This window comes from Triturus cristatus, chromosome 7 (assembly GCF_964204655.1).
Source record: "Triturus cristatus chromosome 7, aTriCri1.1, whole genome shotgun sequence".
In the NCBI taxonomy this organism is placed as follows: Eukaryota; Metazoa; Chordata; class Amphibia; order Caudata; family Salamandridae; genus Triturus; species Triturus cristatus.
This window is the reverse complement of record NC_140590.1, coordinates 1,132,010,925-1,132,024,770: the sequence shown is the minus strand read 5'-3', so window position 1 is coordinate 1,132,024,770 and position 13,846 is coordinate 1,132,010,925.

The window sequence follows — 13,846 nt, the reverse complement described above, 5'->3', positions numbered from 1 at the left end:
GAACGCAAGCGCTAGGCCATGTGGTAGCACTTTGAAAACCCGTACACTAAATGTTTCGGCCGGACAAGCGCATGCGCTGGATCAAGCGAGACCTAAAAAATTAATGTGTGTCCTTATGTAACGTAACTGGTGCTATGTAAAGCGCTCTGATACCCTATTGGATTCGGGTCAAGTTCGTGCTATATAAAACTCTCTAGAAAGGCTTGTTTGGGAGATTTGAATAGTAAAGAGGTATGAGATGAAGCAAGGAAAGGTAGGGTAAAGAAAGGGTTATTTTGGGGATCATAGTAGTGGTATGGGGTTTGAGATGAGACAATGGAGGTAGAGGATATATTGATAGAGGTATAGGGTGAGAAATAGGGTAGTGCATTGCAAAGAGTAGTAGAATGAGGTTTGAGATGAGTCCGAGTTGAAGTAGAGGATATACCGAGAGCGGTATGGGGCGAGAAATATTGAAGTGTATTGGATATGCTGAATCAGAAGAATAGTATTAAATATATTGATACATAAGTACATGAAAGGTATATATATGCATAAGGAAGGTAGTATATGTTGAATAAAGATGCATTTAATAAACTCTGACTGTCAAGTGTTGTACTTTAATTAATTTATATTTTTTTTGCAATTCAATAGTGAAGCAATTGTAGATAGGATAAAAGATTTAATTATTTATGCACTCACTTGTATACATGTTGAAACGGAATAATGTAAATATAAGTAATATGTACATTTGTTAAGCAGAACTGATGAATTTATATTTTTTAAAACAATTATTATACACGTCTATACAAAGCAATACACATATGTAGGTACATTTCTATAGTCCAAATAAAGGCTTAACAGAGGGATATGCTGTATATTTCTGTTTGGTATGATAGTTATGTGGGGAAGAGCCAATTCTTGAGTAGTTTTCTGAAGATAAGGTGGTTATTTGTGGATCTTATGTTGGGGGGTGGAGTTCCAAAGTTTGGCTGCTTGAACAGAGAAGGATGTGCCACCCATGTTTTTTTCCCTTGTACATTGGGATTTAGAGGTGAGGTGCTGCTCTATAGTGGAGGTTCCTTTTTTGAATGTATTTGGTGATTTTGTTCCTGAAGAAGAGCAGTCCTGTTCCATGTATCGCTTTGTGGGTGATACAAAGCAGTTTGAAAATGAATCTTCTGGCAACAGGTAACCAATGCAGATCTTTCAAGGCAGGGGGGATGTGGGTTTGCGGCTTTATATGTAAGAGTAGTCTGGCAGCCGAGTTCTGAATCGTTGTAGTCTTTGATAGTCGTTAAAGGTGATCCGTGGTAGAGGCTATTGGCGTAATTGAGTTTGGACAGAACAAGAGAGATGGTAGATTGGACCGTGTGTGGAAATCTCAGATGAGGGAAGATTCATCGCAGAGTTGTTATAGTAACAAAGCTTGATCTTGCTAGTTTGTCCACTTAGGCATTTATTGATAGCTTGGAGTCCATGGTTATTCCGAGGTTTCTTACTTCATTAGATACTTTAGGCGGTGGTCCCAGATCATCAGGGCAGGCAGCAAGTGGGTCATAATTTTCCAATCACCACACATGAGTATTTCCGTTTGGGAAGCATTCAGTTTGAGATGGCTCCACGTCATCCATTGATCCACGGCTCTGAAACAACTGAAAATTGGCGAGTTTCCAATAACTTCAGAGCGTTCCGGTTGAAGGAGTATTTGCGTGTTATTGTTATAGCTCTTTAGGTGAAATTGCTTGATCAGTGCCGGTAATTACTTCATGTAGAGGTCGAAAAGAATGGGTGAGATTAGAGAGCCTTGAAGGACCCCTGCTTTTGTGAAGTACAGTTTGGACAAAAAGGGGGGTATCGATGACATTAGTTCTATTGTGAAGTTAGGATGTGAGCCAGTTTAGAGCAGTCCCCTGTATGCCGGCTTCATAGAGTCTTTGTACCAGTGTCATGGTTAACAGTGTCCAAGGCAGCCAAGAGGTCCAAGAGAAGTAGTGCAGGAACCCCGTTGTGGTCAACTGTATTCTTAAGGTCATCCCAGATGGCAATGAAGTCAGATTCTGTGGCTCTTCCTGAACGGAATCCCATCTGGAAGTCTGAAAGTACAGCATTATCTTCAATGAATTGTGACATCTGGGCGAAGGCTGCTCTGTCTATCAGTTTGCCCAGGAAAGGTTCATTTGTAATCAGTCTGTATTTGTTGGGTTCAGCGGGTCCAGGTTTGTTTCCTGCAGTAATGGGTGTATGTATGATTTATTGAGTTTTTCTTGGTATATTCCTGTAGTTACAGAATTTTTGATGATTCTTCTTACTGGTGTGGCAGCAGAGGTTGTTAAAAGAATTGTCTTGAAGGTTTGTGGTGGACAGCGGTCAGAAGGGCTGCTGGCAGGCCTGCTTGCTTTGACCAGGTCCATAAATTAATTGTGTGAAATTTGTTGGAAGGAACAGAGAGACTGGGTTAATGTATTCTTGCATTGTTGTTTTTGAAAAGGTGTGGTTCTGGTGCTTTGTCTTAAATATGAGTCCAGCATGTTTGCTTTGGCCGTGTAATGATTTGCCAGTTTGTATGTGAAATCTTAAGTAACGGGAATTTGGTTTACGAAAATCATTGAGAATGTTATTGAATTCTTTAATTGCACATTTTGAATTCTGTCTGAATAGTACCTTTTCTTAGCTTTTTTGATAGCTGACTTGTACATGTTAAGTTTCTGTAGGCGTTCCTATGTAAGGGTGCGGCACGCTGTTAGAGCCATCTACCCTAACTTTCCGACTAAACCTAAGCCACTGCAGGCGGTGCTGGCAGGACAAGAACGCCAGGGATTGATAACTAGGTTTTATAGAGCATCACAGCAGGACATGGAGCCTGGGGAACGCCCCTCATATCTCAAATGGAATGCTGCGCTGGGGTCCACACTCTCACTTGAACAATGGAAATCCTGCTGTGAGTTAACGGGTCGCCTCACGGCGAAATGTAATCTTTGCATAATCCACTTTAAGTATTTGCACCAGTTATACTGTACCCCACTGCGGAGGTTTTGTTTGCGTGAAACTGCTTGTTGCATAAGATGTGGATAGGCTGATGCTGATTTCCTGCATTTGGCGTGGCTGTGTGCAGGGATAAATGCTTTTTAGGCCATGGTTGTGAGTGTACTTACCGATGTTGTGATGGAACCTGTGCGATGTGCTCCGGAGGTCAGCCTGATGGGCAGTGTGAAGAGTCTTAAGCCTTGCAATCGCCGAATTGTCGCAGTCTCGACTTTGCTGGCTAAAAGGGCAGTGGCACAGTGCTGGTGTGCGAAAACCACTCCTACTGTTATAAAATGGATTTGTGACCTAATATATTGAAGAGACCAACTTAGTGCCTATGCGGAGGAGCTTCCTGAGGCCTCGCGGCCTAAAGATTTCTGGGCCCCACTCATTGTATATTTATTGAGCCAGCCTGACTTGTAAAGTTTGTATTTATATGCTGCTCGGTGCCTGGACAGTGTTTACCGAGTTGGGACTTCATTTCTGCTGTACCACCCATGTGTGTCCATGATGCCTAGGATTCAACCACTGAATAATGTGATGTCATTTACTGTGCCGGGTGGGGAAGGGGGGTTGGTTCTCTGCGGGTTTTGTATTGAGTTTTGTATTTTTTATTGTGGATCTGCTATTGTCCCCGACATAACGAAAACGACGTGCTGGCATCATTATGTGTTATGATGATATTGTTGGTCCCAGTTTTGGGACTCTGTGTATTATTGCTGCAAGTTACCCAATAAAGAAATAAAATAAAAAAGTTTCTGTAGGCGAAGTTTGTCTTGATTGATGTTTGTTTTTAGCCAGGCACGTTGAGGATTTCTAATTTGTTTTATCTCTGTATTTCTCCAAGGTACCTGTTTTCTTTTGTTCTGTTGAGTCGCTTTTAGTGTTATTAGGATATCAGATGCTTCATGTAGCCACTCATACAGTTTTTGAACAGAATTTATTGTGTCTAGATCTGTACTGGACGTTAGTTGTGTTTCTAATTGTTCAAAATTTAGTTTGTTCCACGGTCGATAGGTGGATGCACGTAAGGTGGTTTTGGCTGCGTCTCCTTTTTGTTAATATGTTGAAAAGCAAGCAAATGGTCTAACCATGTGACTGGAGGCATTGATTGAAAGGTAACTAGTTCTGTATTTACAAAAATTGCATCTAGAATGTGTCCAGCGGTGTGTGTGTGGATGACCTGATGCCAGTTCAGTGCTTCTAGGCCAGCAATTATTGTTTTTGGATGGGGCAAACTGGGTTTGACGAACCAAATGTTGTCACCCAGAATGCATAGGTTGGAGTGTAGTGTTATAAGGTTTAAAACCGTGTCTAGAATTGTGTCTGGGAATGTTGCATTGCTAGGTTGAGGTCTGTACAGGAGTAGGATGCAACAGGAGGAAGATGGTGTAGGATTGCATATGGTGAAAAGGGCCTCACAACCTTGTATGGAGATATCATAAGCTTTAATGATATGTAATGTTTGCCTGAACACTTCAGCTATGCCACCTCCTCTTTTGCCTATACAATTTTGGGTGATAGTTTGATAGCCTAGAGGAACGACTTCATGCAGGACTTGAGCCATATCATCTCCCAACCATGATTCAGTTATGAAGAGTTTGTCAGGTTTTGTGTCCGCGAGAAGGTCGTAGATGTGATGTTTGTTTTTAGAGAGCGATTGAGCATTTATTAGTAGACAGTTTAGAGAACGTGCTTTGGCGATATTGTTACTTTGTTTTGTAGAAGATTGAGCAGTATTTTGTTGGCTTGCAGCAGGTGTCCCCTAGCTGCATTAGCTGTGTGAGGATAGCAATCGCGTAGCTGTTCTGTATCGTGTTCCTCGTTCCAGCAGGCTAAAAAGGCATTTTGATAGGTCTGCGTGTGTAGGTGGTGGAGACGGTAGTTGAGAGGGAGTTGGCGAGCTGTTGTTTTTGTAGTGTAACATTGTTGTGCAGTAGACAAGAAGTGAAGTTGTGAGGTGTGGCATGTTGCTTATTTTGTTTGTGTCTGTTTAGGGCGGAAGGTGTATGAGTTCGGGTGGTGGTGCAGCATGTGGGTCATGTAGTAAAGTTCTTAATTGTCCTATGGATGAGAGGCAGTTAAAAGAGAGTTGCTGTGTTGTTGTATATGTGTTAGGTGTGGGGGAAGAGCGAAAGCCTGGCTTTGGAATTTGTTCATGGTGTTGATCATTTGTGTGTTCTGGAAGGCGGGTGTATGTTTGTAGTTTGTGATGGAAAGTATTATGAGGTGTTGTACCGGTGTGTGTTATGTTTTGTTTTTGTGGAGGAGTGAAAGGAGGTGCTGATGTATTTGTTTTCTGAGGAGGATTGGTTTGTAGAATATTGTTTGTGAGTGGAAGTTGTATGGTAAAGGGGGTGATGATGTGTTTGTGAGTAGAGTGTATGTTGTGTGTAAGAGTGGATGAACTAGAGTTGAGTGTTTGTGTTCGATTTGATTGCTGCAAGAGGTAATGTGTGGTGCAGTGGAGTGTACGTGATGTGCAGTTGTGTTATTGTGGTACAAGGAAGAGGAGGATGTTGGAGAAATGATGGAAGGCTAAATGTAGTTTTGTTGGTGACAAAACGAGGTATGTTAGTAGTAATTAGAGCAGGGAGTGTATGTCTGAAAGGGATATGGTCAACTATAATGTGGATTTGGGTTGTGTTAGTGATGAGAGAATTGGTTAGTGGTATAGGATAGAGTTGTGCATTGTTTGTAAGTGATTGTGGAAATGCATGGTAGCTGGGATAGAAGGCGGTATAGGTTTGATTTCTAGAGGGTTGTAGTGGGATTCTGAGACATTGAACTTTGTCTTGGGTTAATTTATAGTAAATGTGTAGAGTACATGTGCTGAGAGTGGGTTACTCTGGTTGTGGAAGGATGGGTACTGGTGTATATAAAATTGGGCAGCATTCCTGACCCTAGTCCCGTCCAGGGTCAAACTGACTGCTGCCCTTGTCCTCGCCGCCCTTAGCTGAGACACCCTGAACCCTGGCCTTAAATAGCCCTAGCAATCAGGTGACCCCCTTGGGCCAATAGGAACCCTAACCAATCAACACTAGCCCTAACCACTAGAACCAATAGGAGAGCAGCCTCTTATAGCCAATCACAGCCGTAGTCCAGCAGCCAATCAGAAATCAAATCCTAAGCCCTATGTCTAATAGAAACCCTAACCCCAAGAACCAATCAAACCCTAAACCTAGCAACCAATCATATCACTAACCCTAAGCCCTACATCCAATAGAATCACTGACCCAGGAACCAATCAGCACCCTCAAATACTCAACCAATGAGTACAATAACCCTAATCCAATAGAAACACCAGATACAGCCACCAATCAGTGCACACATGTAGCATCCAATAGCAGCCTATATAAGGTGTCTGCGACCACAGGCAATGTTAGCTGGCCAGGGGGCTGGAAGCTGCTCCTCAATTCAGATCAAGGGAGAAACTAGGAGGGAAAATCAGGTAGTCACTGGCAATTTTGCAAATACAACAGACTGCAAAGCCCACAATGCAACAGGTAAAATGAGACAGTCAGTGGCAAGCAAACCAGGTGAAAATGATGCTATCATGGGCAGGTAAAAACTTTAATTTGTAAACTGTAACAACCACAATCAAAACAGGTGACAATGATGCAGTCGCGGGTAGAGGAAAATCGCCTTTAAATTTCAGGAAAGAGACAGAACAGAATCTGCCTTCTTACTACGGCCTGCTCCTTGGTTCACTGCAGTATTAGGGCACAGGGAAACTACAGCTCCCAAAATAGAAGTGAATGCTTTGGGGTTCACCCAACAAACCCTTAAGGGGCCTGGGCAGGTGTGAAAGGAGGGCTCAGGGTTGCTTGGGAGCCAATCAGCAAGCTAAGGCTGCTGGCCAGGGGGCTGGAAGCTGCTCCTCAATTCAGAATCTCTTTGGAGACACACAGGCTCAATTCACAATATGGAGCTCTGCAGATAAGGGCCTAAAAACCTTGCCCTCTAACAATACTGCTTTACCAACACTTAAACAACTCACTCACCTATACAAAACAAGCATTGGCATAGCCAATAGGTCTCTTCTTTTGGGACCTTATAAGTGTTTAGCTATGCAACAGTTGATGTTGCACCAAGGATATTGTGCTGGATAACTAAACACTTCTAAGGCCCCAAAGGCGAGACCTATTGGCTATTCCAATGCTTGTTTGAAGGAGTGTTAATGTTATCCAATTAGCAAGAATATGCTCTCATCTGCATCTGAAAGGTTCCTGCTATCCTCTCTCACACTGATCTGTTTAATTTTTGACTGCCTACTGGAAAAATAGCCAAACGTCAAGTGCTTCATTTTAATATGCATTTTTGCAAGTCTACCAGTGGCACGATTACACAATACCTTCAGCCAATATCATGTTGTGTTGTGGGATTTATGGCTTTGCTGTTTACACTGCCATTATGAGGTAAAAAGACATGCAAAGTGCAGTTGGCTAAAAAGTTAGAATTTGGCAAAGGTATTATACATGACATGGAGTCATTTAAAACAAATTGGGCAGCAATAGTGCAAGCTTTGCTTCCTTGTCGAACATGTGCATCTTGGCAGCAGGAAAGCAAGCTACACTTTTTCAAAGAAGCATCAAGAATAATTTACTTTCCCTGCACAACAGATTCAGCAAGGCAGACTAGCACACGCTTTCATCGCTCGCACTGAGGCAGGTTGTACCACCGACGAGGTCCAGGCGGGACTCTGAGAGCATCCCACTCGATCCCCGACTGGTTATGAATCAGAGGACTATACAATTAACTTACTAATGAAAAAGGACCTGCGAGCCCTGGCCTACGACCCTACACCACAGCATTTCTCGGAGTAGTGGCTGTGGGTCTCCCATTATTGTACTTCATGCCTACTTTCGAAAAAGCCAATCATTTAAATTGTGACAGAACCACAGCATACAATGGAAAGTACAACATGGACCAGAATATCAACATTAGAAGAACTCATTAAAACTTGTGAATGCTCTCAGGGCTAGAAGGATCCCCTAAGTCCAGAAAGCACCTCTTGTACCCCTGACCCCACTGCACCCCCTCAGTACCCGGGTCCGGGTCATTCAGCTCCAACACCTCGATGATCTCGTCACCATGAAAGTCTCCGACCTGCGCCCCCCTGCCACAGGCCCCTCGGTGTCCTCCATGGGTACAAGTGCCCACTGCCTAGCCTGACACACACAGGTCTCTTCCACTCCCACGGCTGGATCTTACGGTGCAGCCTACCCAGGGGGGCATCGGGCAACTGCCGCCAATGGAAGCGAGGCGTAAACAGCAGTGTACCAATCACGACTCGCATACATTCCGCCGCCCGCCCTCCCTGTGGGCCTTGGAAGCTTGAATGGACAACGAAACTAGAGAAATCTGGGAAATGTCGTTTTTTGGATCGAGACACTTATTGTCGCATTAATCCTACTAGCTGTTTTAGTTGCGTGATTACACTATGTGAAATAGAAAGAGGACAAAACAGAAGCAACTGTATTCATAGCCCAATTAGCTGCCATTTTGGAACATTGAAATGACATTTTTAGTAAAGATGTACCGTACATGGCACGACGGTAGATATTTTAATTTACAGTATGCGCAAAAGTAAAAATAAATAACTCATCTAATGCTTGCATTATTCTTTTCGTGTAAGAAATATCTTTCAAATTGGGTAAAGTTATTCCGTTGCATATTGAAGCAGATTCTCGTGGAGATTCCTGACTTTTCCTTACATAGCTGCTTGAATAACTAGAACTATTTCAGTAGCGAACAAACTTAGGGCGTGTTCTAAGGCTAAAAGAATATGTAGTACAACAAGCTCTCGCCATGACGTATACTTTTGGCTTTTCTGCCCGTCCCACTTGGCCTCGCCCGCTTTCCTTCTGAAGTAAAAGGTTTCTTATCTTTATGGGGCCAATAAAGATATGAAACCTTTTACTTCAGAAGGAAAGCAGGCGAGGCCGTCCAAGAGGGACGGCAGTAAAAGCCGAACGGAAACCTCACAACCAACTCTTTTCCAATGGCTGGCCACCGATTAGCATAAACGGTGACGCCAGCCAATCGAAAAGAGGGGCGGGGCTTAATGCCCCTTACACAAAATACCCCAAATCATTAAATCTCGCCAGCGAGACTGTGCATGTGTGCAGCCTACGCCAGGCGAGACCTAAAAAGGAGTGTTACAATCCATTTCCAAACACAGTTTAAACAACTGACCGCAGATTACTGCAGTCTCACTGCACCCTCTGTTTTGTCTCTGATGTATAATATCTCTGTTTTGAAAGGGGGGGGGGGGGGGGGGGTAATCTGGATTCACTCACCTGCTATTACAAATTGGGAGCTGGGGGTAGATCACATACGACACAGGTCTGAGCACAGATTAAGGGAGAAACTAGGAGGGAAAATCCGGTAGTCACAGACAATTTTGCTAATACAACAGATTTTGGACTGCAAATCCCACAATGCAACAGGTAAAATGAGTCAGTCAGAGGCAAGTAAAACTTCAAATTTTTTAACAAAACAGGTGAACAATTATGCAAATCACGGGCAGGTAAAAACTTCAATTAGTACACTGTAACAATCAAGGGCAGAGGGAAATCGCTTTTAAAGTTCAGGAAAGATACAGCACAAAGTCTGCCTTCTTATCACCTCCTAGTCCTTGGTTCACTGCAATCTTGGGCACAGGGAAACTGCAGCTCACAAAATGGAGGTGAATTTTCAACGACTTAGCAGCAACCCTTTCAAACTTGTGGTTTGTTGTGGAAAGATTAGGAGTCACAGGGTTACCGCTGGCACCCCAGCCAAGTAAGGTATCAAATTAACTGTGGCATTAAATCCGACCTGATGGCCAGGCTAGATTTAAGGTCACTATTGAAGTTAAGCAACGTTTAGAAAGTTGCCCACTCTGCACTCCAGCGGCCCAACAGAGGCACTGACACTTAGAGATCTGAACGCCTGGAGAGATGTGTGAATGACACCCAGGCCTGGGAACAAAGGCAGTTGCCGCAGAGTGAGGTGTCACCTCCTCTCTGAGGATGGCCACTCAGGCTGTTAATGAAACAAACTAAATGGGGCGTATTTTGCGCCCCAGGCCAGTCGCACAGCTGTGGTACGCAAATACATAATACTTCAACAGTTTGTCCTTTTCTTGACCATGTAATCATTCGTTTCTCTTTTTCTGCTCAACTCCACTTGATCCACAACCTAAGAATCATGTAATTTTCCAAGTTTCCAATGCTTCTGATGAGACCATCCGGACTTCTCTCAAAAAACACGTGCAACACAAGATTCTTCCCAGGCATGTTCTTTATTACAACCCAATGCATTTCGGACTCCTTGAGTCCTTCTTCAGGGGTAACTACAAGTAAAGTATTTCATAATTAGTGATACCTTCTACATACATCATGATGCATATTCAATATATAACACTAAAAATAACAACCAGCTACAAAATGCTATGCTTTGAAAATAATTGTGTTGAAATTAATTGAAGCCATCAATCCCCTTTCTTTTATTACTCCCAATACCCTCCCCTTAATGCGCTATGCTGCTTTGACTGATTTATGTAAAATTAACGGCCACCTCTTCCTGTATGCAGTGTTTAACACATACCTGCCCAGGAGTTCTAAACTGTACGGTATCCTTCTCTCGAACCAAGGTATGTGTTAAACACGTTTGCAGCATCAACGTTTGTTTGAAAGATGGGAGACAGGCAAGAAAGTCAAGCTGATTTGGGATCGTATGTGGGGGGAAGGCTCTATTGTGGCTCGACGAGATGGAATGGTTGGGTTAACAACATTACGTGATACATAGGGGCTCTATTTGGTTTTCAACACGTTTGGTCGGTTTAGATCACCATAAGCATACAGGAAGAGGTGGCTGTTAATTTTACATAAATCAGTCAAAGCAGCATAGCGCATTAAGGGGAGGGTATTGGGAGTAATAAAAGAAAGGGGGTTGATGGCTTCAATTAATTTCAGCACAATTATTTTCAAAGCATAGCATTTTGTTGCTGGTTGTTATTTTTAGTGTTATATATTGAATATGCATCATGATGTATGTAGAAGGTATCACTAATTATGAAATACTTTACTTGTAGTTACCCCTGAAGAAGGACTCAAGGAGTCCGAAATGCATTGGGTTGTAATAAAGAACATGCCTGGGAAGAATCTTGTGTCGCACGTGTTTTTTGAGAGAAGTCCGGATGGTCTCATCAGAAGCATTGGAAACTTGGAAAATTACATGATTCTTAAGTTGTGGATCAAGTGGAGTTGAGCAGAAAAAGAGAAACAAATGATTACATGGTCAAGAAAAGGACAAACTGTTGAAGTATTATGTATTTGCGTACCACAGCTGTGCGACTGGCCTGGGGTGCAAAATACGCCCCATTTAGTTTGTTTCATTACCAGTGTCAAAAGGGCAAGGCGCTACCAGTTACGCACGCTTTCTTTGAAGGATTGCAGGACGACATTGGAATTAACAATGAACAATTGGGTGTGCATCCCATTACTTTGTACCACTCAGGCTGTTAGCCAAAAGGCAGGTTTCAAAAGGTGAAGCCGCTTTTGAAGGGCTGCTTGTGGCATTATTGCTGAGCAGGATGCCTTTTGTTCCTGCAGACAGAGCCAAGGAAGTGAATAGTGACCTGGTCCCCTCAGGGCACTTTCCAGGAATAAGTAGGGCACCCCTACCCCTTAGGTCACTTTGGAGAAGAAGAAAGGACTGAAAAAGGACTGTCCTGCTGCCTTTAGTTTGCACAAAGAGGGGCTGCACCATTGCAAGGACTGCACCTGCTGCAGTGTTGGGCTAGTGGGACTGAGACTGCCTGTGGCTCCTGCCCAGGGAAAAGTGTTTTTCCCACTTACACCGATGACAGTGACTCCGAGGATCAGTCTGCTGATCTCCTGGAACCAGCTCCAGGGACACGAGCTGAAGGTGCCCAAGTCGACAAAGTGGTAGCCCCCGCAGTTGCCGTGCCACTGCCAGTCGCTGGAAACACAGAGTCAAATCCGAGACAGCATGAAGTTGCACCTGTGTCTGCCAGACTTGGGAGTGCTATTTGTGACCGGATTTGTCGCACTCAAAAAACACCAGCCCCCACCAAGGATATGCGCCGAGTCATGAGAACGAGAGCCCAGATGCCGCTGGACTTCAAGTGTTGCAAAGAGGACGTTGTGAGACCCCAAGTTCGGTGGTCAAAGTCGCCTCAACCCACCCGTTGCCTGAGGGATCAACTTCACTTCACCCCAGTTGACCGCACAGCATCAAGAGCATCCTTTCAGCATCTGTTGCCTGTATCCCTCAGCATCAGGACCACTCCACTGAAGTCAATGGCAGTTGTCCTGTAAAGTTCGGAACTTGCTTCATAAACGCTCTTTTAGCCAGGTAACAAGTATCCATACTAGACTCCTAGACCTCTGCCCTGTCAGAATTGGTTGCTGAACCCGGGTTGGGGTTGCCGAACTGCTACAAACTTTTCAAAAGTTTGTTGACCAATGCTTGTTAGTGGTTGCATGTAAAAGTATATATTTCTTTTAAAAGCTGTATCTCCAGAACCCTCGGTCGATTTTGATGATCAAGGACTCTAAAAAGTCCTGAAAATATGTTCTATTTTTATAAATTGTGGTCTCTTTCTGTTGTGTGACTCATATTCCGTGGTTTGGTGCTGTTAAATGCTTCACACCAAGATCCTTTGCCAAGTCTTACTGCTCGCAACCTCACCTACCCAGGGTTGAACTACAAATCAGTAAACAATACTGACTTGACCCAAGACGGTATCTGTGAGTGTACTCCACTACAAGGCCCCACAGCCATATCATATAGTACATGCAGATCCTCACAATCTGTATATTTATTACTTTACTCCTATTGTACAATAAAACAAAATCATTTGACTCTCCAACGCACTACTCTGTCTCATCCTATACCTCTCTCAATATATCCTCTGCCTCATCCCAAACTTCATTCTACTACTATGATCTCCCAAACAACCCTTCATAAAGTCACCCCTCATGTATCCCTCTGACTCATCCAAACCCTCAATTTACTATGATCTCCCTAATCCCTTTCTAGCGACTCTTCCCTCCTCAATCCTCCTTTTACTCCTCCCAAACCTCATCTTTCTACTATCGTCTCCCAAATAACATTTTCTAGACTCTTCCCTCTTCTTTCCCTCCTTAATTCTATTCAATCCAACTAACAGACTTGCATGTCAACCACTCACATCAACTCACATTTCCCTATACTAATACACCACTAATCCTTTTTGGGTTCCGGAGTGGCGTGCTACTCGCCAAAAAGCGTTTCGCTGCCTCGTCAGGGGTAGCAAGCGCTATATAAATACAATTACATTCCAGATAAATGCTACTGTTGAGGGTAAGGTACATTGATTGTGCCAGGAGATACCAGAGACCACATAAGGAGAAAGTGATGGGGTAAGTAAAAGAAATCTAGCACAGCAAAAGGAACACGGTAGAAAGTTGTGTTTAACCTATGTTCGTAACTTCTTCCACTTTATGATTGCAAGTAATTGCAGGAATCGCCAATAGCCTCTTGTTGGAAAACCACTCCCACACTAGAAGGGGTGGTGGTGGTCTTCCGGACACACTGTGGTAGCTTGGCTCGAGTGGTCAGGAAACAGGCACCGTGCTAAGCATACAATACACCCATACAATAACCATGCGTGCATCCGTTCCAAAAACGACTCTACACCGTAAAAATTATGAAAATATTCTTCTTTATCTTTTTCTCTTAGTTGCTGATTGGAAAAATAAATAAGACAATCACAATATACAAATTTAAATAGTGCAGGTCAAATAAATACTGTCTAGAGATTCAATAAATAGGGATGATCATAAAT